Source organism: Phyllobates terribilis, unplaced genomic scaffold (genome assembly GCF_046119375.1).
Source record: "Phyllobates terribilis strain yellow unplaced genomic scaffold, ASM4611937v1 Scaffold_13__5_contigs__length_258822181, whole genome shotgun sequence".
Taxonomy (NCBI): Eukaryota; Metazoa; Chordata; class Amphibia; order Anura; family Dendrobatidae; genus Phyllobates; species Phyllobates terribilis.
In genome coordinates this window covers 181,892,321-181,916,730 of record NW_027362773.1, presented here as the reverse complement: position 1 = coordinate 181,916,730, position 24,410 = coordinate 181,892,321, and the positions used below count along the sequence as shown (strand labels likewise).

At 45.3% G+C, this 24,410-nt stretch overlaps 3 non-coding genes across 3 annotated transcripts; all 3 read left to right on the top strand.

The window, feature by feature from the left end:
- The first annotated feature begins 21,675 nt into the window (after positions 1–21,675).
- On the top strand, positions 21,676–21,747 carry TRNAQ-CUG (transfer RNA glutamine (anticodon CUG)). Its single transcript has one exon. It is a non-coding gene; the product is annotated as a tRNA-Gln (tRNA).
- An 899-nt stretch (positions 21,748–22,646) lies between these two features.
- TRNAS-AGA (transfer RNA serine (anticodon AGA)) lies at positions 22,647–22,728 on the top strand. The gene has a single exon. It is a non-coding gene; the product is annotated as a tRNA-Ser (tRNA).
- A 728-nt stretch (positions 22,729–23,456) lies between these two features.
- TRNAQ-CUG (transfer RNA glutamine (anticodon CUG)) lies at positions 23,457–23,528 on the top strand. The gene has a single exon. It is a non-coding gene; the product is annotated as a tRNA-Gln (tRNA).
- The last annotated feature ends 882 nt before the right edge of the window (positions 23,529–24,410 follow it).

The window sequence follows — 24,410 nt, the reverse complement described above, 5'->3', positions numbered from 1 at the left end:
TGTGTGGGACTTTCTCTATTAGTCCATCTATACTGACCTCCATCAGGTTGCAAATTCAAAATAATTTTTTGTCTGCATCTAGCTCTGAAAAATATTTGGCCTTCTAGCAGTGTGTGGGACTTTCTCTATTAGTCCATCTATACTGACCTCCATCAGGTTGCAAACTGAATATATTTTTTTTCTGCATCTACCTCTGAAAAAATATTGGGCTTCTAGCTGTGTGTGGGACTTGTTCTATTAATCCATCTATACAGACCTCCATCAGGTTGCAAAGTGAATATAATTTTTTTCTGCATCTAGCTCTGAAAAAATATTTGGCCTTCTAGCTGTGTGTGGGACTTGTTCTATTAGTCCATCTATACTGACCTCCATCTGGTTGCAAATTGAATATAATTTTTTTCTGCATCTAACCCAGCCAATAGTTTTGGCCTGATACCACAGTTTGGCCACTCAGCTCTGCTCGGTTCCCATCCATTGTTTTTTTGTGCAAACAACTCCAGAGTTGTGAATTAGTTAACCACCAAAATGAGTGGAAAAAGGCCTGCTGCTGGTAGAAAGGTGAATAGGCATGTTGGGAAGGGGAAAAAAGGTTGTGTCCGTGGGGTAGGTGTTAAAGCTACAGTAACATCTGCAGAAGAAAGACCATCTTCCAGCCAAACTAAAATGTCTACTTCTTTTAGCGGACAATGTGATAAGATCCCTTTCTTACGGCCACGCCAATCGCTACAAATTCCAGATGAGTCACAAAAACAGCAGGTGCTTCAACGAATATCAAGTGCTCCTTTAAGTGGGCTCTCCTCCACATCAACTTCAACATCACAAATACTCCAGTCCTCAAAGGTGTCACCCCAATCGCAGTTGCTTCCTCACAACTCCCAAATCTCCAGCTGCCCGTCTGAGTATGAGGTAGAACAGATGGTTGAGTCTGCAGAGCTGTTTACTCATACTATAGCCTGGGAATCAGAGGTCGTCTCCAGCACTTCTGTGAATCCAGACGAGGAAATGATCTGCACTGATGCCCAGAATCTTTATGAGTCGGATCCAGGACCAGACGCAGAAGGTTCTGACCATAATGTAGACCCTCATTCCGAAACTGTAACTCCTGTTGGTGCAGACAATGAGGAAGACGATGATGAGACTCAAATACCTGATTGGAGCAACAACTTTAGTTTTTTGTCAGGGCAGGAACAGGTTGGCTCTGAGGACGACGGGTGTGATAACGCACAGGGTGATGATGATGAGGTTGGAGATCCCACTTACTGTCAACCCACAGTCAGCCAAGAGATGAGGTCAGCAGAGGAGGTGGAGGAAGATGCTAGTGACGACGAGGTCAGGTTGCGCCTTCCTGGACAGAGACGTAGTACTGGAAGCACGTCAACAACTGCATCCTCAAACACAACTCTGCCTCTCACCACAAGTCGTGGTGGCTCTTCAGGTCGCATGGGTGCTAAGCCTTGCATAGCCTGGGCATTTTTTCAGATCGATAAAGATGACCCAACTCGTGTTATCTGTAACATTTATCAGCAAAAGCTAAGTAGAGGCCAAAAAATACATAGTTTGAGTACTTCATGCATGAACCGGCACATGGACATGAAGCATAAGTTGCAGTGGGAAGCTCAGTGTGCTACAATGCGGCCTAGCCGGCCGGGCCAACCACCGTCTGCCATATCTTGTGCATCCGCGGCCTCTTCATCCTCTGTGACTGGGGGGACAGCGTTCACACCTGATTTGGGGAACAGACCTGCCACCTCTTTACCCGCAACAGCCAGCGTGATTGGCAGGTCATCATTTTCTTTGGAGGTGGTAACACCAGCTGGTGTTGAGCGCTGTCCGACATCGATAGCACCAACTTTGGATTAAGGCAACCTAACATGTCCGCCTGCATCTTCCTCACAGACCGGCAGTTTGCCAGGGACACCCTTATCAACCCCGTCTAAGCACAATAGCCAGCCCTCGGTCCCTCAGATGTGGACAAGTAAAAGACCATTTCCTCCTAGCCATGAGAAAGCTAAGAGGTTGAATTTCACCATCTGCAAGCTCTTGGCTACAGAAATGCTGCCTTTCCGCCTGGTGGACACAGAGGATTTTCGAGACCTTATGTCCGTCGCGGTGCCCCAGTACCAGATGCCCAGTCGGCACTACTTCTCAAAGAAAGGTGTGCCTGCGCTCCACCAGCATGTCGCACACAACATCACCGCTTCTTTGAGAAACTCTGTGTGTGACAGGGTGCATTTCACCACAGACACTTGGACGAGTAGGCATGGACAGGGGCGTTACATGTCGCTGACTGGGCATTGGGTAACTATGGTGACAGCAGGACAAGGGGCTGCTGTCCAAGTCTTGCCGTCCCCACGAGTTGTGCGTCAATCCTCTTTATGGCAAAGTTCCTCCACTGCTTCTGCCTCCTCAACCTCCTCTCGGTCTTCCACCTGCACCCAAAGGCTGTCTGGTCATGCCACAAGTTTTCTAACTGCGCAGTTGGGATCCTGCACACCTCCTTACTATGCTGGCAGTAGGGCTCAACGTCATCAGGCGGTTTTTACTTTGAAATGTCTGGGAAATGTGAGTCACACAGCTGAGGAGTTGTGGTCAGCTCTGGAGAACCAATTTCATGAATGGTTGTCTCCACTGGACCTGAAACCAGGGAAGGCCGTGTGCGACAATGCTGCAAACCTGGGTGCGGCCCTTCGCCGGGGCAATGTCACACACGTGCCTTGTATGGCTCACGTGTTGAACCTGGTTGTCCAGCAATTTTTAGCCCACTATCCCAGACTAGATGGCCTTCTGCAGAGGGCAAGGTCGCTGTGTGCACACTTCCGCCGTTCGCATCCCGCAGCTCAGCGACTTACATCTCTACAGAAGTCGTTGGGCCTGCCACTTCAACGGATAAAATGCGATGTGCCTACCCGGTGGAGTTCAACTCTGCACATGTTGCAGCAACTGTGGCAGCACCGACAAGCCCTGGTGCAATACGTTCTGACGTATAGCCTGGGCCAACGAGATCCAGAGGTGGGGCAAATCACGCTGGAGGAGTGGTCTCAGATCAGGGACCTATGCACCCTTCTGCACAGTTTTGAAATGGCGACGAAGATGTTTAGTGCTGATGGTGCCATTATTAGCATGACTATTCCGGTGATTTACATGCTGGAGCACATGTTAAACAGAATTCGGAGTCAGGTGGTGGCACAAGAGGAGGTGGAGGAAGTAGAGGAGGAGGAGTTGTATGCGGAAGGGCTAACATCTGCAAGGTCCAATTACTAATCATGTTTATCTGTATCTTGACTGGAAAATAATTTGGGCTTTGTAGCAGTGTGCAGCACTGATCCTATTAGTCCATCTATACTAAGCTCCACCAGATTTAAAATTAATAATAATTTTTAGCTGCATCTAGCCCGGAAAATAATTTTGGGGCTCCGAGATGCGCAAGACACATAAGTGCCTTCTTGCTGCACTACCTGCAACATGACCCTCATATTGTCAGAATTCGAAGTAATCATGACTACTGGGTTGCCACACTCTTAGATCCCCCAAACTTTTTGATCAACCTTTTCATTTTAATAAAGACCAAAAAAATGGTCATTTTTTAAATTATAAGCATTAGCAGGTTATTAGAAACTGAAATCAAACAGTTTTCAACTCAAAACTTTATTCTAGGTGATGTTACATTTTCACATAGGACCCCTTGTTTGAAAGGAGCTTCTGAACTCTCTCGTCCATTGAATTTGTCAGGTTTTGGATGGTTTCTGCTTCAATTGTTTTGCATGAGGACAGAATACCCTCCCAGAGCTGTTGCTTAGATGTGAACTGCCTCCCGCCATCATAGACACTCCTTTTGATGATGCTCCAGAGGTTATGAATGGGGTAGAGGTCAGGGGAGCATGGGGGTCACACCATAAGTTTGTCTCCTTTTATGCCCATATCAGCCAGAGATGCAGATGTTTTATGTGCAGCATGAGATGGTGCATTATCATGCAAAAAAATGATCTCGCTGTGAAATACACGGTTCTTCTTCTTGAACCATGGCAGGAAGTGCTGTTTGAGAATATCCACATACATTATGGAGTTCATCTTTAGCGCCTTCAGGGATCCTAAAGGGGCCGACAATCTCTCTCCCCATGATTCCAGCCAAAAACATTACTCCACCTCCTCCTTGTTGGCGCTGTAGCCGTGTTTGCGTGGGGTGTCCATCAACCAGCCATCCTCCACTCCATCCATCTGGACCATCGAGCGCTGCACGGCACTCATCCGTGAACAAAACAGTTTTGAAATCAGTCTTCATGTAATGTTGGCCCACTGGAGCCGTTTCTGCTTGTGTGAAGTGGATAGAGGAGGTCAACAGGATGGCGTATGCACAGCTGCAAACCTCTGAAGGACCCTGCATCTTGTTGTTCGGGGGACGTTGGAGGCACCAGCAGCTTCAAAAACTTGTCTGCTGCCATGACAAGGTTTTTTTGCCGCTGCTCTTTCAACCTGACTTAATTGCCTGTAGGAAAGAGTCCTCAATTTGCCCTTATCAGCACGCACACGTGTGTACTGTGAATCAGCTACATACTTCTTGATTGCCAAGACACTTCATCCTGATCATCGCACAATGTTGATTGTAGTCATGCCTTGACCTAAACACTCCACAATTTGTTGCTTCTCAGCAGCCGACACATCCTTTTTCTTTCCCATTTTGGCTGAAAATGTAGGCTGCTTAATAATGTGAGACAGGATTCTTAAGTAGTGTTGCCTTTCATTGGACACACCTGCCAAACTAATTAGCACAGGTGTCTGCAATTGCTTACAGTGATATAAAGAGCCCTGACACACATCACCATCAATGAGTTTAACTGACAAACAAACAAATTCTTCCCTTATCACTCCTAAATAGAGATGAGCGTTGTTCTACTCGAACTGTTCGCCAATCTCAAATTCGAGCTGTTTTGGGCGGTGTTCGAGCCGTTCGGCGAACACGAACAATTTGAGAAAAATTCGGCAGTTCGAGGTTATGTTCGATAACTGTTCATGCACCAAAATCATAACTGGATTTTTTCTCAGTAATGATGAAAATTAATGTTAATACGCAGTTTGAGTGTACAGCGGGGTGGGGGGAGGGGCAGGGGATGGATCTCTGCAGGAACAATGAAGATCTCCATTTTTTTTTCTCTTTCCCGCATTTACAGTGGGGAGGTGCAATCGGTCAGCCTATCAGCAGCGCACACACGGAGCGAAGTGCTTTTTTTCACACAAGCAAGGGCATGTGTCATTGGCAGTGTATGTCACATGTCCTTGCCCTATAAGACCAAGCCATTTTCCCCGTCGCCACCATTTTCTCACTGCTGCAGCTGCGTGTTAGACGGCACCGCTGTTGCTGTGTGCGCTATACCTTGTTAATTTCAAGCCAATTTTCGCACAAATATACAGATAGATTGGGAGTAGGGAATAGTTGTGATTGCAGTCCTTTTAAGGACTAGGTTACAGCATTTCCTATGACTTTTATCAGGCAGGTCTGTGCTCTTAAATAGATAGATTGTGGGAGTAAAGACTAATTGTAATTGGAGTCCTTTTCAGGACTAGGTTACATCAGTTCCTATCAGTTTTTGCCAGGCAGGTCTGTGCCAGTGCTGTGCAAGTTTTTTTCACAGCATTTGGCTGAATCTAGCAAAGCTAATCCTTTTTGGCCTATTGCAGAGTGTGTTAGTCAGTGGAGTAGCCTATCTGTGTTGCAAGATATACCACCTGGGTATAGAATACCAATTTTTTTACTGCACCTAGTGAAGTAAAATCTTTTGGGCATAGCATCATTCTATTAGTCCATCTATACTGACCTCCATCAGGTTGCAAACTGAATCTATTTTTTTTCTGCATCTAGCTCTGAAAAAATATTGGGCTTCTAGCTGTGTGTGGGTCTTGTTCTATTAATCCATCTATACCGACCTCCATCAGGTTGCAAACTGAATATAATTTTTTTCTGCATCTAGCTCTGAAAAAATATTGGGCTTCTAGCTGTGTGTGGGTCTTGTTCTATTAATCCATCTATACCGACCTCCATCAGGTTGCAAACTGAATATAATTTTTTTCTGCATCTAGCTCTGAAAAAATATTGGGCCTTCTAGCAGTGTGTGGGACTTGTTCTATTAGTCCACCTATACTGACCTCCATCAGGTTGCAAACTGAATATATTTTTTTCTGCATCTACCTCTGAAAAAATATTGGGCTTCTAGCTGTGTGTGGGACTTGTTGTATTAGTCCATCTATACTGACCTCCATCAGGTTGCAAACTGAATATAATTTTTTTCTGCATCTAGCTCTGAAAAAATATTGGGCTTCTAGCTGTGTGTGGGTCTTGTTCTATTAATCCATCTATACTGACCTCCATCAGGTTGCAAACTGAATATAATTTTTTTCTGCATCTAGCTCTGAAAAAATATTGGGCTTCTAGCTGTGTGTGGGTCTTGTTCTATTAATCCATCTATACTGACCTCCATCAGGTTGCAAACTGAATATAATTTTTTTCTGCATCTAGCTCTGAAAAAATATTGGGCTTCTAGCTGTGTGTGGGTCTTGTTCTATTAATCCATCTATACTGACCTCCATCAGGTTGCAAACTGAATATAATTTTTTTCTGCATCTAGCTCTGAAAAAATATTGAGCCTTCTAGCAGTGAGTGGGACTTGTTCTATTAGTCCACCTATACTGACCTCCATCAAGTTGCAAACTGAATATATTTTTTTCTGCATCTACCTCTGAAAAAATATTGGGCTTCTAGCTGTGTGTGGGACTTGTTGTATTAGTCCATCTATACTGACCTCCATCAGGTTGCAAACTGAATATAATTTTTTTCTGCATCTAGCTCTGAAAAAATATTGGGCCTTCTAGCTGTGTGTGGGTCTTGTTCTATTAATCCATCTATACTGACCTCCATCAGGTTGCAAACTGAATATAATTTTTTTCTGCATCTAGCTCTGAAAAAATATTGGGCCTTCTAGCAGTGTGTGGGACTTGTTCTATTAGTCCACCTATACTGACCTCCATCAGGTTGCAAACTGAATATATTTTTTTCTGCATCTACCTCTGAAAAAATATTGGGCTTCTAGCTGTGTGTGGGACTTGTTGTATTAGTCCATCTATACTGACCTCCATCAGGTTGCAAACTGAATATAATTTTTTTCTGCATCTAGCTCTGAAAAAATATTGGGCTTCTAGCTGTGTGTGGGTCTTGTTCTATTAATCCATCTATACTGACCTCCATCAGGTTGCAAACTGAATATAATTTTTTTCTGCATCTAGCTCTGAAAAAATATTGGGCTTCTAGCTGTGTGTGGGTCTTGTTCTATTAATCCATCTATACTGACCTCCATCAGGTTGCAAACTGAATATAATTTTTTTCTGCATCTAGCTCTGAAAAAATATTGGGCTTCTAGCTGTGTGTGGGTCTTGTTCTATTAATCCATCTATACTGACCTCCATCAGGTTGCAAACTGAATATAATTTTTTTCTGCATCTAGCTCTGAAAAAATCTTGGGCCTTCTAGCAGTGTGTGGGACTTGTTCTATTAGTCCACCTATACTGACCTCCATCAGGTTGCAAACTGAATATATTTTTTTCTGCATCTACCTCTGAAAAAATATTGGGCTTCTAGCTCTGTGTGGGACTTGTTGTATTAGTCCATCTATACTGACCTCCATCAGGTTGCAAACTGAATATAATTTTTTTCTGCATCTAGCTCTGAAAAAATATTGGGCCTTCTAGCTGTGTGTGGGTCTTGTTCTATTAATCCATCTATACTGACCTCCATCAGGTTGCAAACTGAATATAATTTTTTTCTGCATCTAGCTCTGAAAAAATATTGGGCCTTCTAGCAGTGTGTGGGACTTGTTCTATTAGTCCACCTATACTGACCTCCATCAGGTTGCAAACTGAATATATTTTTTTCTGCATCTACCTCTGAAAAAATATTGGGCTTCTAGCTGTGTGTGGGACTTGTTGTATTAGTCCATCTATACTGACCTCCATCAGGTTGCAAACTGAATATAATTTTTTTCTGCATCTAGCTCTGAAAAAATATTGGGCTTCTAGCTGTGTGTGGGTCTTGTTCTATTAATCCATCTATACTGACCTCCATCAGGTTGCAAACTGAATATAATTTTTTTCTGCATCTAGCTCTGAAAAAATATTGGGCTTCTAGCTGTGTGTGGGTCTTGTTCTATTAATCCATCTATACTGACCTCCATCAGGTTGCAAACTGAATATAATTTTTTTCTGCATCTAGCTCTGAAAAAATATTGGGCTTCTAGCTGTGTGTGGGTCTTGTTCTATTAATCCATCTATACTGACCTCCATCAGGTTGCAAACTGTATATAATTTTTTTCTGCATCTAGCTCTGAAAAAATCTTGGGCCTTCTAGCAGTGTGTGGGACTTGTTCTATTAGTCCACCTATACTGACCTCCATCAGGTTGCAAACTGAATATATTTTTTTCTGCATCTACCTCTGAAAAAATATTGGGCTTCTAGCTCTGTGTGGGACTTGTTGTATTAGTCCATCTATACTGACCTCCATCAGGTTGCAAACTGAATATAATTTTTTTCTGCATCTAGCTCTGAAAAAATATTGGGCCTTCTAGCTGTGTGTGGGTCTTGTTCTATTAATCCATCTATACTGACCTCCATCAGGTTGCAAACTGAATATAATTTTTTTCTGCATCTAGCTCTGAAAAAATATTGGGCCTTCTAACAGTGTGTGGGACTTGTTCTATTAGTCCACCTATACTGACCTCCATCAGGTTGCAAACTGAATATATTTTTTTCTGCATCTACCTCTGAAAAAATATTGGGCTTCTAGCTGTGTGTGGGACTTGTTGTATTAGTCCATCTATACTGACCTCCATCAGGTTGCAAACTGAATATAATTTTTTTCTGCATCTAGCTCTGAAAAAATATTGGGCTTCTAGCTGTGTGTGGGTCTTGTTCTATTAATCCATCTATACTGACCTCCATCAGGTTGCAAACTGAATATAATTTTTTTCTGCATCTAGCTCTGAAAAAATATTGGGCTTCTAGCTGTGTGTGGGTCTTGTTCTATTAATCCATCTATACTGACCTCCATCAGGTTGCAAACTGAATATAATTTTTTTCTGAATTTAGCTCTGAAAAAATATTGGGCTTCTAGCTGTGTGTGGGTCTTGTTCTATTAATCCATCTATACTGACCTCCATCAGGTTGCAAACTGAATATAATTTTTTTCTGCATCTAGCTCTGAAAAAATCTTGGGCCTTCTAGCAGTGTGTGGGACTTGTTCTATTAGTCCACCTATACTGACCTCCATCAGGTTGCAAACTGAATATATTTTTTTCTGCATCTACCTCTGAAAAAATATTGGGCTACTAGCTGTGTGTGGGACTTGTTGTATTAGTCCATCTATACTGACCTCCATCAGGTTGCAAACTGAATATAATTTTTTTCTGCATCTAGCTCTGAAAAAATATTGGGCCTTCTAGCAGTGTGTGGGACTTGTTCTATTAGTCCACCTATACTGACCTCCATCAGGTTGCAAACTGAATATATTTTTTTCTGCATCTACCTCTGAAAAAATATTGGGCTTCTAGCTGTGTGTGGGACTTGTTGTATTAGTCCATCTATACTGACCTCCATCAGGTTGCAAACTGAATATAATTTTTTTCTGCATCTAGCTCTGAAAAAATATTGGGCTTCTAGCTGTGTGTGGGTCTTGTTCTATTAATCCATCTATACTGACCTCCATCAGGTTGCAAACTGAATCTAATTTTTTTCTGCATCTAGCTCTGAAAAAATATTGGGCATCTAGCTGTGTGTGGGTCTTGTTCTATTAATCCATCTACACTGACCTCCATCAGGTTGCAAACTGAATATAATTTTTTTCTGCATCTAGCTCTGAAAAAATATTGGCTTCTAGCTGTGTGTGGGTCTTGTTCTATTAATCCATCTATACTGACCTCCATCAGGTTGCAAACTGAATATAATTTTTTTCTGCATCTAGCTCTGAAAAAATATTGGGCCTTCTAGCAGTGTGTGGGACTTGTTCTATTAGTCCACCTATACTGACCTCCATCAGGTTGCAAACTGAATATATTTTTTTCTGCATCTACCTCTGAAAAAATATTGGGCTTCTAGCTGTGTGTGGCACTTGTTGTATTAGTCCATCTATACTGACCTCCATCAGGTTGCAAACTGAATATAATTTTTTTCTGCATCTAGCTCTGAAAAAATATTGGGCCTTCTAGCAGTGTGTGGGACTTGTTCTATTAGTCCACCTATACTGACCTCCATCAGGTTGCAAACTGAATATATTTTTTTCTGCATCTACCTCTGAAAAAATATTGGGCTTCTAGCTGTGTGTGGGACTTGTTGTATTAGTCCATCTATACTGACCTCCATCAGGTTGCAAACTGAATATAATTTTTTTCTGCATCTAACCCAGCCAATAGTTTTGGCCTAATACCACAGTTTGGCCACTCAGCTCTGCTCGGTTACCATCCATTGTTTTTTTGTGCAAACAACTCCAGAGTTGTGAATTAGTTAACCACCAAAATAAGTGGAAAAAGGCCTGCTGCTGGTGGAAAGGGGAATAGGCGTGTTGGGAAGGGGAAAAAAGGTTGTGTCCGTGGGGTAGGTGTTAAAGCAACAGTAACATCTGCAGAAGAAAGACCATCTTCCAAAAAAACTAAAATGTCTACTTCTTTTAGCGGACAATGTGATAAGATCCCTTTCTTACGGCCACGCCAATCGCTACAAATTCCAGATGAGGCACAAAAACAGCAGGTGCTTCAACGGATATCAAGTGCTCCTTTAAGTGGGCTCTCCTCCACATCAACTTCAACATCACAAATACTCCAGTCCTCAAAGGTGTCACCCAAATCGCACTTGCTTCCTCACAGCTCCCAAATCTCCAGCTGCCCATCTGAGTATGAGGTAGAACAGATGGTTGAGTCTGCAGAGCTGTTTACTCATACTATAGCCTGGGAATCAGAGGTCGACTCCAGCGCTTCTGTGAATCCAGACGAGGAAATGATCTGCACTGATGCCCAGAATCTTTATGAGTCGGATCCAGGACCAGACGCAGAAGGTTCTGACCATAATGTAGACCCTCATTCCCAAACTGTAACTCCTGTTGGTGGAGACAATGAGGAAGACGATGATAAGACTCAAATACCTGATTGGAGCGACAACTTTAGTTTTTTGTCAGGGCAGGAACAGGTTGGCTCTGAGGACGACGGGTGTGATAACACACAGGGTGATGATGATGAGGTTGGAGATCCCACTTACTGTCAACCCACAGTCAGCCAAGAGATGAGGTCAGCAGAGGAGGTGGAGGAAGATGCTAGTGACGACGAGGTCAGGTTGCGCCTTCCTGGACAGAGACGTAGTACTGGAAGCACGTCAACAACTGCATCCTCAAACACAACTCTGCCTCTCACCACACGTCGTGGTGGCTCTTCAGGTCGCATCGGTGCTAAGCCTTGCATAGCCTGGGCATTTTTTCAGATCGATAAAGATGACCCAACTCGTGTTATCTGTAACATTTGTCAGCAAAAGCTAAGTAGAGGCCAAAAAATACAGAGTTTGAGTACTTCATGCATGAACCGGCACATGGACATGAAGCATAAGTTGCAGTGGGAAGCTCAGTGTGCTACAATGCGGCCTAGCCGGCCGGGCCAACCACCGTCTGCCATATCTTGTGCATCCGCGGCCTCTTCATCCTCTGTGACTGGGGGGACAGCAGTCACACCTGTTTTGGGGCGCAGACCTGCCACCTCTTTACCCGCAACAGCCAGCGTGATTAGCAGGTCATCATTTTCTTTGGAGGTGGAAACACCAGCTGGTGTTGAGCACTGTCCGACATCGATAGCACCACCTTTGGATCAAGGCAACCTAACATGTCCGCCTGCATCTTCCTCACAGACCGGCAGTTTGCCGGGGACACCCTTATCAACCCCGTCTAAGCACAATAGCCAGCCCTCGGTCCCTCAGATGTGGACAAGTAAAAGACCATTTCCTCCTAGCCATGAGAAAGCTAAGAGGTTGAATTTCACCATCTGCAAGCTCTTGGCTACAGAAATGCTGCCTTTCCGCCTGGTGGACACAGAGGATTTTCGAGACCTTATGTCCGTCGCAGTGCCCCAGTACCAGATGCCCAGTCGGCACTAATTCTCAAAGAAAGGTGTGCCTGCGCTCCACCAGCATGTCGCACACAACATCACCGCTTCTTTGAGAAACTCTGTGTGTGACAGGGTGCATTTCACCACAGACACTTGGACGAGTAGGCATGGACAGGGGCGTTACATGTCGCTGACTGGGCACTGGGTAACTATGGTGACAGCAGGACAAGGGGCTGCTGTCCAAGTCTTGACGTCCCCACGAGTTGTGCGTCAATCCTCTTTATGTCAAAGTTCCTCCACTGCTTCTGCCTCCTCAACCTCCTCTCGGTCTTCCACCTGCACCCAAAGCCTGTCTGGTCATGCCACAAGCTTTCTAACTGCGCAGAAGGGATCCTGCACACCTCCTTACTATGCTGGCAGTAGGGCTCAACGTCATCAGGCGGTTTTTACATTGAAATGTCTGGGAAATGTGAGTCACACAGCTGAGGAGTTGTGGTCAGCTCTGGAGAAGCAATTTCATGAATGGTTGTCTCCACTGGACCTGAAACCAGGGAAGGCCGTGTGCGACAATGCTGCAAACCTGGGTGCGGCCCTTCGCCGGGGCAATGTCACACACGTGCCTTGTATGGCTCACGTGTTGAACCTGGTTGTCCAGCAATTTTTAGCCCACTATCCCAGACTAGATGGCCTTCTGCAGAGGGCACGGTCGCTGTGTGCTCACTTCCGCCGTTCGCATCCCGCAGCTCAGCGACTTACATCTCTACAGAAGTCGTTGGGCCTGCCACTTCACCGGCTAAAATGCGATGTGCCTACCCGGTGGAATTCAACTCTGCACATGTTGCAGCGACTGTGGCAGCACCGACAAGCCCTGGTGCAATACGTTCTGACGTATAGCCTGGGCCAACGAGATTCAGAGGTGGGGCAAATCACGCTGGAGGAGTGGTCTCAGATCAGGGACCTATGCACCCTTCTGCACAGTTTTGAAATGGCGACGAAGATGTTTAGTGCTGACGATGCCATTATCAGCATGACTATTCCGGTGATTTACATGCTGGAGCACATGTTAAACAGAATTCGGAGTCAGGTGGTGGCACAAGAGGAGGTGGAGGAAGAAGAGGAGGAGGAGTTGTATGCGGAAGGGCTAACATCTGCAAGGTCCAGACGGTCGGCAGCACCAAGGCGGCAGGCATGTGAGGGTGGGGGAGATGGTTTTACCAGGGCGCATGGTAGCAGCCAAACTAGTGAGGAAGGTGCAGGAGCCCAGGAAGAAGTGGAGGACGAACTGATGGAAGACTCATCAGATGAGGGAGACCTTGATCACATTTCTGTTGTGCGAGGTTGGGGGGAGAGGACAGAGGAAGGAAGCATGATTGTTACCTCGCCACCAACACAACAGGGACTTGGTGCTGCTGGATGCGCAACACACATGAGTGCCTTCTTGCTGCACTACCTGCAACATGACCCTCGAATTGTGAGAATTAGAAATAATCCTGACTACTGGGTTGCCACACTGTTAGATCCCCGGTACAAAAGTAAATTTGCAGAAATTATTCCTGCCATAGAAAGGGATGCACGCATGCAGGAGTATCAGCAGAGACTGTTGCAGAATCTTACATGTGCTTTTCCACAAAATACCAGTGGTGCACGTAGTGAATCTCACAGTTCCAACTTGCCAACCGTGGGACCGTCAAGTGTTCAGCACTCAAACTGTAACAGAACCACAGTATCTGCTGGTAACATCAATTTTGCGGAATCATTTCACCACTTTTTTAGCCCATCCTTTGCAAGGCCACATTAGACAAGAAGTCTGACACATAGTCAACGCCTAGAGACTATGGTACAGGAGTATCTCCAAGTAAACATTGAAGCCACGACTGTGTCACTGGACCCTTGCTCTTTTTGGGCTTCCAATCTGGATAAATGGCCGGAGCTAGCCACTTACGCCTTGGAGATCTTGTCATGCCCCGCAGCCAGCGTTCTGTCTGAACGTGTGTTCAGCGCTGCTGGTGGTGTGCTGACAGATAAGCGCATGCGGCTCTCCACTGATAATGTAGACAGACTCACGTTCATAAAGATGAACAAATCATGGATCCGAAATGACTTTTCTACCCCTGTGTCATCCTGGGGAGAGTAAAAGCTTGATGATTGGTTAAAATCACCCTACCAACCGTTTTAAGTTTTCAAATTACTAATCATGTTTATCTGTATCTTGACTGGAAAATAATTTGGGCTTTGTAGCAGTGTGCAGCACTGATCCTATTAGGCCATCTATACTAAAGCTTCACCAGATTTAAAATTAAAAATAATTTTTAGCTGCATCTAGCCCGGAAAATAATTTTGGGGCTCCGAGATGCGCAAGACACATAAGTGCCTTCTTGCTGCACTACCTGCAGCATGACCCTCATATTGTCAGAATTCGAAGTAATCATGACTACTGGGTTGCCACACTCTTAGATCCCCCAAACTTTTCGATCAACCTTTTCATTTTAATAAAGACCAAAAAAATGGTCATTTTTGAAATTATAAGCATTAGCAGGTTGTTAGAAACTGAAATCAAACAGTTTTCAACTCAAAACTTTATTCTAGGTGATGTTACATTTTCACATAGGACCCCTTGTTCGAAAGGAGCTTCTGAACTCTCTCGTCCATTGAATTTGTCAGGTTTTGGATGGTTTCTGCTTCAATTGTTTTGCATGAGGACAGAATACCCTCCCAGAGCTGTTGCTTAGATGTGAACTGCCTCCCGCCATCATAGACACTCCTTTTAATGATGCTCCAAAGGTTCTGAATGGGGTAGAGGTCAGGGGAGCATGGGGGTCACAACATAAGTTTGTCTCCTTTTATGCCCATATCAGCCAGAGATGCAGATGTTTCATGTGCAGCATGAGATGGTGCATTATCATGCAGAAAAATGATCTTGCTGTGAAATACACGGTTCTTCTTCTTGAACCATGGCAGGAAGTGCTGTTTGAGAAAATCCACATGCATTATGGAGTTCATCTTTAGCGCCTTCAGGGATCCTAAAGGGGCCGACAATCTCTCTCCCCATGATTCCAGCCCAAAACATTACTCCACCTCCTCCTTGTTGGCGCTGTAGCCGTGTTTGCGTGGGGTGTCCATCAACCAGCCATCCTCCACTCCATCCATCTGGACCATCGAGCGCTGCACGGCACTCATCCGTGAACAAAACTGTTTTGAAATCAGTCTTCATGTAATGTTTGGCCCACTGGAGCCGTTTCTGCTTGTGTGAAGTGGACAGAGGAGGTCGACAGGATGGCGTATGCACAGCTGCAAACCTCTGAAGGACCCTGCATCTTGTTGTTCAGGGGACGTTGGAGGCACAAGCAGCTTCAAAAACTTGTCTGCTGCTATGACAAGGCTTTTTGGCCGCTGCTCTTTCAACCTGACGTAATTGCCTGTAGGAAAGAGTCCTCAATTTGCCCTTATCAGCACGCACACGTGTGTACTGTGAATCAGCTACATACTTCTTGATTGCCAAGACACTTCATCCTGATCATCGCACAATGTTGATTGTAGTCATGCCTTGACCTAAACACTCCACAATTTGTTGCTTCTCAGCAGCCGACACATCCTTTTTCTTTCCCATTTTGGCAGAAAATGTAGGCTGCTTAATAATGTGAGAGAGCCTTCTTAAGTAGTCTTGCCTTTCATTGGACACACCTGCCAAACTAATTAGCACAGGTGTCTGCAATTCCTTACAGTGATATAAAGAGCCCTGACACACATCACCATCAATGAGTTTAACTGACAAACAAACAAATTCTTCCCTTATCACTCCTAAACACTTTTTGCATAATAATTTGGAACGCAGTGTACATGTGCTTTTCCACAAAACACCAGCGGTTCACGTAGTGAATCTTACAGTTCTAACTTGCCAACCGTGGTCTGTATGGAGTTGTTCAATAAAGGGCCCAAAATTAAGATAACATAGATGGGAGAGGTCTCTATGAATAGGAATTCCTAAGTATTTGATACCCTGTGAGGGACAGGCAAAGGGAAAGTTGGACTGGATGGAATCCTATATGGATTTGGGGAGGGAGACATCGAGGGCCTCAGACTTCGCTGCATTGATTTTAAAATTTGACCATGTAACAAAGTGATCTATTTCAGCCATAACAGCAGGGATGGATATATGTGATTGAGTGATATATACTAGGACATCATCAGCAAATAGAGAGCACTTGTACTCGGTGCCTCCCACCTCGATCCACCTAATATTGGGGTTATGGCGAATTGATGAGAGCAGGTGCTCCGTCACTAGGATGTATAAGAGAGGGGACAGAGAACATCCCTGCCTTGTCCCATTGGTGATTGTGAAAGGTGATGAAAATGTTCTGACGCGCCCCCTGGACCTTGGGACACCCGGAGCCGGACCCTTTTTGGTGGATGCTGGTGGTTGTAGTCTCCGTGGCGGCGACCCGGTTCCGTGGCTCAGGGCGGTCAAACCAGTGGCGGAACTATTTATGTGGTTTTGATGTTTAAATGTCCGACTACGCCACCCGTGGATTGCGGTCAGAGTGAACCGCCGCTCCAGGGCAGACCGCTGAGGCTGGTGTTGTGGGTGCAGCAGAGCGTAGCATAACTCCCCACGGGAGGAGTATAGCCTCAGGGCAGTGTATGCGGAGGATGGGGGTGATGGTGCAGGGCAGCAGCAGTAACAACACGGAGTCAGTGATGCAGTCCAGGGCCTTTACTCACAGTTCTTATTATCCTGACCACGTCTGCAGGTAACGGCTGCCCACGTCGTACTGTGCTCACCAGTTGAGGGGCTCAGACAACTCCCAGATAACTTTGGAGCACTTCACAGGACCCTCTTTGTGTGTCCTTTGTCTGGCCTTTCTTACCAACACTTCTGTCCGGCTGCCTCGGGCCTCCTCTTGGTAAACTTGGCGCCAGTTTCCCTGACCCTATGTGGTGCCTTCCTAGCGGGTGTAGCGAGGGGCTGCGCCACATAAAATTTCAGAGCCTCCGGTTTCTAGCTGAGGGTCGTTTCCTGCCTCCACTAGTTCGGGGACCAGTCTCCCCCTTTGGCCTGACCCCTCCACGCAGGTGGATTCGGGCGTGCGGTGGCGACTCGCCCGTCCGCACCCCTGGGATCCCTTCATTCCTCATTCCTGGAGCCTTCTCCGCTCCTCTTCCTTCCTTCTCCCTCTTCCAGGCCTGGGCCTCTGTTACTAGGCCCGCCTCCGGAGCAGAGCTCATGCAGAGCCCCTGCTCCCTGCCACTTCTGCTCAGACTTCTCTGCACTGAACTAAGATGGTGCCCACCTTTTATACTCCCTTCTCAATGCACCCAGGAACTGCTTCCTCCCTGCTCCTGCACTACAGGGTTCCCCTTCCTCAGTGTTCCCTCCCCCCACTCCAGCCAGGGACAGGGACTGTCGTGCCCATCTCAGGGGCATATTGGTCGCCCTGCCCCACGGCAATGTGGTGTAATGCATGCAGGTGTCGGGTCCTGATCCACACTCCATCCTTACCTGAGAGTGAGATATCACACCTCTGGGTGAGGTGCAATACGTCTGTAGCAACCGAGCCCTCAGGGTGCTACAGTTCCATTTATCTTCAGCCTAGGTGACATATTGCGATACAGGGCCATGATTTTGGCTATAAAAGGGTCCCCTAGACCCCTACCCCAAGCTTTTTAAGAGAATCATATATGGCGTGCCAGGAGACTCTATGGAATGCTTTCTCAGCATCCAACGAGAGTATCTAATTACAAATTTTTAACTGCATCTAGCCCAGGAAATACTTTGTGCCTAGTAGCAGTGTCTGCTAGTCAGCGGATTATCCCGGCTGTTAAGCAAGCTACACCACCTGTAGTTTAGACACTTAATTTTTTCAAAGGAAATGATTCGGGACCATGGGATACTTAGTGAAGAGCATCAGGAGGCACCCCAAGGCATAGGGGCTGGGACTGGCATTAGGATGCCTTGCGGTGGACAGCCGAGCTCGATCCTTATAAAAGCTTTTTAACTGCAGCAGCTTTAGTGGACGCTACTGGAGCTGGAATTACGCGGCTGCTGGCATGAGACTTGCCCTCCAATAGATCCTTGTAAATAGATTTAAAGTGTATTCATTCAAATTAGAGAGACAATTTAAATTAAAAAGCTTAGAGCTGCCTCCACCACAGGGGGGCTCGCTCGACCCACCAGCGGACAGGCACCAGTATTGGGAGAGGGGGGCTGGCCGTCAGGGTTCACTGCGGCTCTGGCACAAACCCGGCGACACGGAAGTGGCACGGGCAGGAGCGGACTGGCCGTGTCGGCTTCTCACTTTTTGGATTTTAGAAGGGCATGACATGCCTATATCTGTGTCTCCCCCTCCTTTTACTCCTCCACCTCTTTTATTTTCGCATGACTATATGTACTTGTCACTTTTCCATGTGTTAGTTATGTCTTCTGAGCAGTTTGTCAGCTTTTGGACACCTTTGAAGGTGTTTTCTATGTGTTTCTATGTGTTTTTGTTTGCCTGCCATTGTTTTTAACGGTGTTCGAAGGTGTTCGACGAACAGTTCGACGAACAGTTCGGCGAACACACGGGTGTTCGACGAACCGAACCGAACTCGAACACTACGGGGGTGGCTCAACACTACTCCTAAACACTTTTTGCATAATGATATGGAACACAGTGTACATGTGCTTTTCCACAAAACACCAGTGGTTCATGAAGTGAATCTTACAGTTCTAACTTGCCAACCGTGGTCTGTATGGAGTTGTTCAAAAAAGGGCCCAAAATTAAGATAAAATAGATGGGAGAGGTCTCTATGAATAGGAATTCCTAAGTATTTGATACCCTGTGAGGGCCAGGCAAAGGGAAAGTTGGACTGGATGGAATCCTATATGGATTTGGGGAGGGAGACATCGAGGGCCTCAGACTTCGCTGCATTGATTTTAAAATTTGACCATGTAACAAAGTGATCTATTTCAGCCATAACAGCATGGATGGATATATGTGATTGAGTGATATATACTAGGACATCATCAGCAAATAGAGAGCACTTGTACTCGGTGCCTCCCACCTCAATCCACCTAATATTGGGGTTATGGCGAATTGATGAGAGCAGGTGCTCCGTCACTAGGATGTATAAGAGAGGGGACAGAGGACATCCCTGCCTTGTCCCATTGGTGATTGTGAAAGGTGATGAAAATGTTCTGATGCACCCCCTGGGCCTTGGGACACCCGGAGCCGGACTCTTTTTGTTGAATGCTGGTGGTTGTAGTCTTCGTGGCGGCGACCCGGTTCCGTAGCTCAGGTTGGTCAAACCAATGGCTGAACTATTTATGTGGTTTTGATGTTTAAATGTCCGACTACGCCACCCGTGGATTGCGGTCAGAGTGAACCGCCGCTGCAGGGCAGACCGCTGAGGCTGGTGTTGTGGGTGCAGCAGAGCGTAGCATAACTCCCCACGGGAGGAGTATAGCCTCAGGGCAGTGTATGCGGAGGATGGGGGTGATGGTGCAGGGCAGCAGCAGTAACGACACGGAGTCAGTGATGCAGTCCAGGGCCTTTACTCACAGTTCTTATTATCCAGACCACGTCTGCAGGTAACGGCTGCCCACGTCGTACTGTGCTCACCAGATGAGGGGCTCAGACAACTCCCAGATAACTTTGGAGTGCTTCACAGGACCCCCTTTGTGTGTCCTTTGTCTGGCCTTTCTTACCAACCCTTCTGTCCGGCTGCCTCGGGCCTCCTCTTGGTAAACTTGGCGCCAGTTTCCCTGACCCTATGTGCTGCCCTCCTAGCGGGTGTAGCGAGGGGCTGCGCCACATAAAATGTCACAGCCCCCGGTTTCTAGCTGAGAGTCGTTTCCTGCCTCCACTAGTTTCGGGGACCGGTCTCCCCCTTTGGCCTGACCCCTCCACACAGGTGGATTCGGGCGTGCGGTGGCAACTCGCCCATCCGCACCCCTGGGATCCCTTCGTTCCTCGTTCCTGGAGCCTTCTCCGCTCCTCTTCCTTCCTTCTTCCTCTTCCAGGCCTGGGCCTCTGTTACTAGGCCCGCCTCCGGAGCAGAGCTCATGCAGAGCCCCTGCTCCCTGCCACTTCTGCTCAGACTTCTCTGCACTGAACTAAGATGGTGCCCACCTTTTATACTCCCTTCTCAATGCACCCAGGAACTGCTTCCTCCCTGCTCCTGCACTACAGGGTTCACCTTCCTCAGTGTTCCCTCCCCCCACTCCAGCCAGGGACAGGGACTGTCGTGCCCATCTCAGGGGCATATTGGTCGCCCTGCCCCACGGCAATGTGGTGTAATGCATGCAGGTGTCGGGTCCTGATCCACTCTCCATCCTTACCTGAGAGAGAGATATCACACCTCTGGGTGAGGTGCAATACCTCTGTAGCAACCGAGCCCTCAGGGTGCTACAGTTCCATTTATCTTCAGCCTAGGTGACGTATTGTGATACAGGGCCGTGATTTTGGCTATAAAAGGGTCCCCTAGACCCCTACCCCAAGCTTTTTAAGATTATCATATATGGCGTGCCAGGAGACTCTATGGAATGCTTTCTCAGCATCCAAAGAGAGTATCTAATTACAAATTTTTAACTGCATCTAGCCCAGGAATTTCTTTGTGCCTAGTAGCAGTGTCTGCTAGTCAGCGGATTATCCCGGCTGTTAAGCAAGCTATACCACCTGTAGTTTGGACACTTAATTTTTTCAAAGGAAATGCTTCGGGACCACGGGATACTCAGTGAAGAGCATCAGGAGGCACCCCAAGGCATAGGGGCTGGGACTGGCAGTAGGATGCCTTGCGGTGGACAGCCGAGCTCGATCCTTATAAAAGCTTTTTAACTGCAGCAGCTTTAGTGGACGCTACTGGAGCTGGAATTACGCGGCTGCTAGCATGAGACTTGCACTCCAATAGATCCTTGTAAATGGATTTAAAGTGTATTCATTCAAATTAGAGAGACAATTTAAATTAAAAAGCTTAGAGCTGCCTCCACCACAGGGGGGCTCGCTCGACCCACCAGCGGACAGGCACCAGTATTGGGAGAGGGGGGCTGGCCGTCAGGGTTCACCGTGGCTCTGGCACAAACCCGGCGTCGTGGAGGTGGCACGGGCAGGAGCGGACTGAACGTGTCGGCTTCTCAATTTTTGGATTTTAGAAGGGCATGACATGCCTATATCTGTGTCTCCCCCTCCTTTTACTCCTCCACCTCTTTTCTTTTTGCATGACTATATGTACTTGTCACTTTTCCATGTGTTAGTTGTGTCTTCTGAGCAGTTTGTCAGCTTTTGGACACCTTTAAAGGTGTTTTCTATGTGTTTCTATGTGTTTTTGTTTGCCTGCCATTGGTTTTAATGGTGTTCGAAGTTGTTTGACGAACAGTTCGACGAACACACGGGTGTTCGACGAACCGAACCGAACTCGAACACTACGGGGGTGGATCAACACTAATCAAAATGCATGAATTCCCAGGTTCCACTGAGATTAGAACTCAGATCACTGGATTAAGAGTGAATTTCTCACATTTCCACTATTTACACATGCTCTTTTACTGTTTTCAAAAGAAAATCCAGCCACCTTTATTGGACATGTGGTTCCATGGTGTAATGGTTAGCACTCTGGACTCTGAATCCAGCGATCTGAGATCAAATCTCAGTTGAACCTGAGAAATTCTTTGTGCATAACAGTTTTATCTTTTCTGCTCACACTCAATTTGCCAATGCACATGGTTTAACATAAAAAGAGAAAGTTAAAATCCACATGGCAAAAAGATCTATCAAGAAAGTTTAACTCAAATGATAAACTTGACTTCATGAAGCAAAACTCATATCATCTATGTCACACCAAACAATCGTACTCTATGACTTGTGCCAATGTTCGCATGACACTTTTTCCAGGTGGTTGAAACTGACCAGGATTTCAAACCGAAACGGCCTCAAGAAACGACAGCGATTCTTTTCCTGAATCACCCTTTTTAGTGTTTTCCAGCATTTTTGTAAACATAGTTTGGTGATGTTTTTCTAAGTATTGTTTTGGGCATCAAATGAGTTTGTTTAAATTTCTTTTTTGCTCGCAAAATGCTGTGAACGTCACTCAGGAACCTTCCAGGGGTCTTTCTAACCTACTCATTGACTTGTATAGCAAGTATAAAGCAAGCAAAATATACCTGAAAAATGATATGCTCACTTCAGTTAACCGCTTGGCGTTTTGGGAAACTTAATGAGGGTAAAAGACGCTCAATACCTGATCATATGAACAGCAAGTCTTTTTGCATGGAAATGAATCTGTTCAAACTATTGAGCATTTTCAAAGCCTTTTTCAGGAGGTGTTTGGAACAAAGTCACTCTAAATCCGCCTTACGAATTTTAATAAACCTTGAACTGTAAAAGGTTCCAATTGATGATACCTTTAAATCAGATTTTTACATTTCAGTGAGGCCTGGAATTTTGTTTCCAATTGAAATCTTCCATTTTCTGAAATGTCTTCCAGAAGGATAATCACTGAAATTGATCATGGTGCTATAAGAAAAGGTGTGAAACTCATAAGAAAGCAACAGTGTCTGAGTAGTTGTGGCCGAGTGGTTAAGGCGATGGACTAGAAATCTATTGGGGTCTTCCCCCGTAGGTTCAAATCTTGCCAGCTACATTTAACTTCATGTAACATTTTGACGCATTATCTGAGTATATCAATTTCCACATTCCCAAGTCTTTCCCCCACAGAAATGGCCTGTAATCTATGGACTGTATTTGTAGAACCAGCTTAACAGCATCTGTAGATCTTCTTTTGATTAGTCAGCCGGGTGAGATGTCACTTGTGCATCACACCACCAATCAAACAAAGCTCAGAGGGTGCCATCAGGTATGTGGTGCAAATCCTCCTTTTTTCCAGTGAACACAGACCACTGCTGTGGCTGATGGACTGGGATATGAACTTTGATTTGCACCAACTCTACTTGAATTATCTTTCCGATGGAACCTTTTAGCACACCATGAAAAATCATTAGTGACTTCTGGATGAGCAGAAGTTTTGCAATTTCTTTTTTTCTCACCCTTTTTCCAGCTGATAGATCCAGCACGCTAATTATTAGCCAGATTTCATCAACATTTTAAAACTGTCCTTGTTGTGATATCATGGAACTTTAAGCACACTTGTGGAATAAAAAGGGAGGAGATATTAATTTACCAATGTGTGTTAGATATACATTTGCGGAACAGCTTTAGAACCAGTTTTCATCATAATGCATGAATTCCCAGGTTCCACTGAGATTAGAACTCAGATCATTGGATTAAGAGTGAATTTCTCACATTTCCACTATTTACACATGCTCTTTTACTGTTTTCAAAAGAAAATCCAGCCAGGTTCATTGGTCATGTGGTTCCATGGTGTAATGGTTAGCACACTGGACTCTGAATCCAGCGATCTGAGTTCAAATCTCAGTGGAACCTAAGAAATTCTTTGCGCATAGCGGTTTTATCTTTTCTGCTCACACTCAATTTGCCAATGCACATGGTTTAACATAAAAAGAGAAAGTTAAATTCCACATGGCAAAAACATCTATCTATCAAGAAAGTTTAACTCAAAAGTTAAACTTGACTTCATGAAGCAAAACTCATATCATCTATGTCACACCAAGCAATCGTACTCTATGACTTGTGCCAATTTTCGCATGACACCTTTTCCAGGTGGTTGAAATTGACCAGGATTTCAAGCCGAAACGGCCTCAAGAAACGACAGCGATTCTTTTCCTGAATCACCCTTTTTAGTGTTTTCCAGCATTTTTGTAAACATAGTTTGGTTTTTTTTTTCTAAGTATTGTTTTGGGCATCAAATGAGTTTGTTTAAGTTTCTTTTTTGCTCGCAAAATGCTGTGAACGTCACTCAGGAACCTTCCAGGGTTCTTTCTAACCTACTCATTGACTTGTATAGCAAGTATAAAGCAAGCAAAATATACCTGAAAAATGATATGCTCACTTCTGTTAACCGCTTGGCGTTTTGGGAAACTTAATGAGGTTAAAAGACGCTCAATACCTGATCATATGAACAGCAAGTCTTTTTGCATGAAAATGAATCTGTTCAAACTATTGAGCATTTTCAAAGCCTTTTTCAGGAGGTGTTTGGAACAAAGTCACTCTAAATCCGCCTTATGAATTTTAATAAACCTTGAACTGTAAAAGGTTCCAATTGATGATACCTTTAAATCAGATTTTTACATTTCAGTGAGGCCTGGAATTTTGTTTCCAATTGAACTCTTCCATTTTCTGAAATGTCTTCCAGAAGGATAATCACTGATATTGATCATGGTGCTATAAGAAAAGGTGTGAAACTCA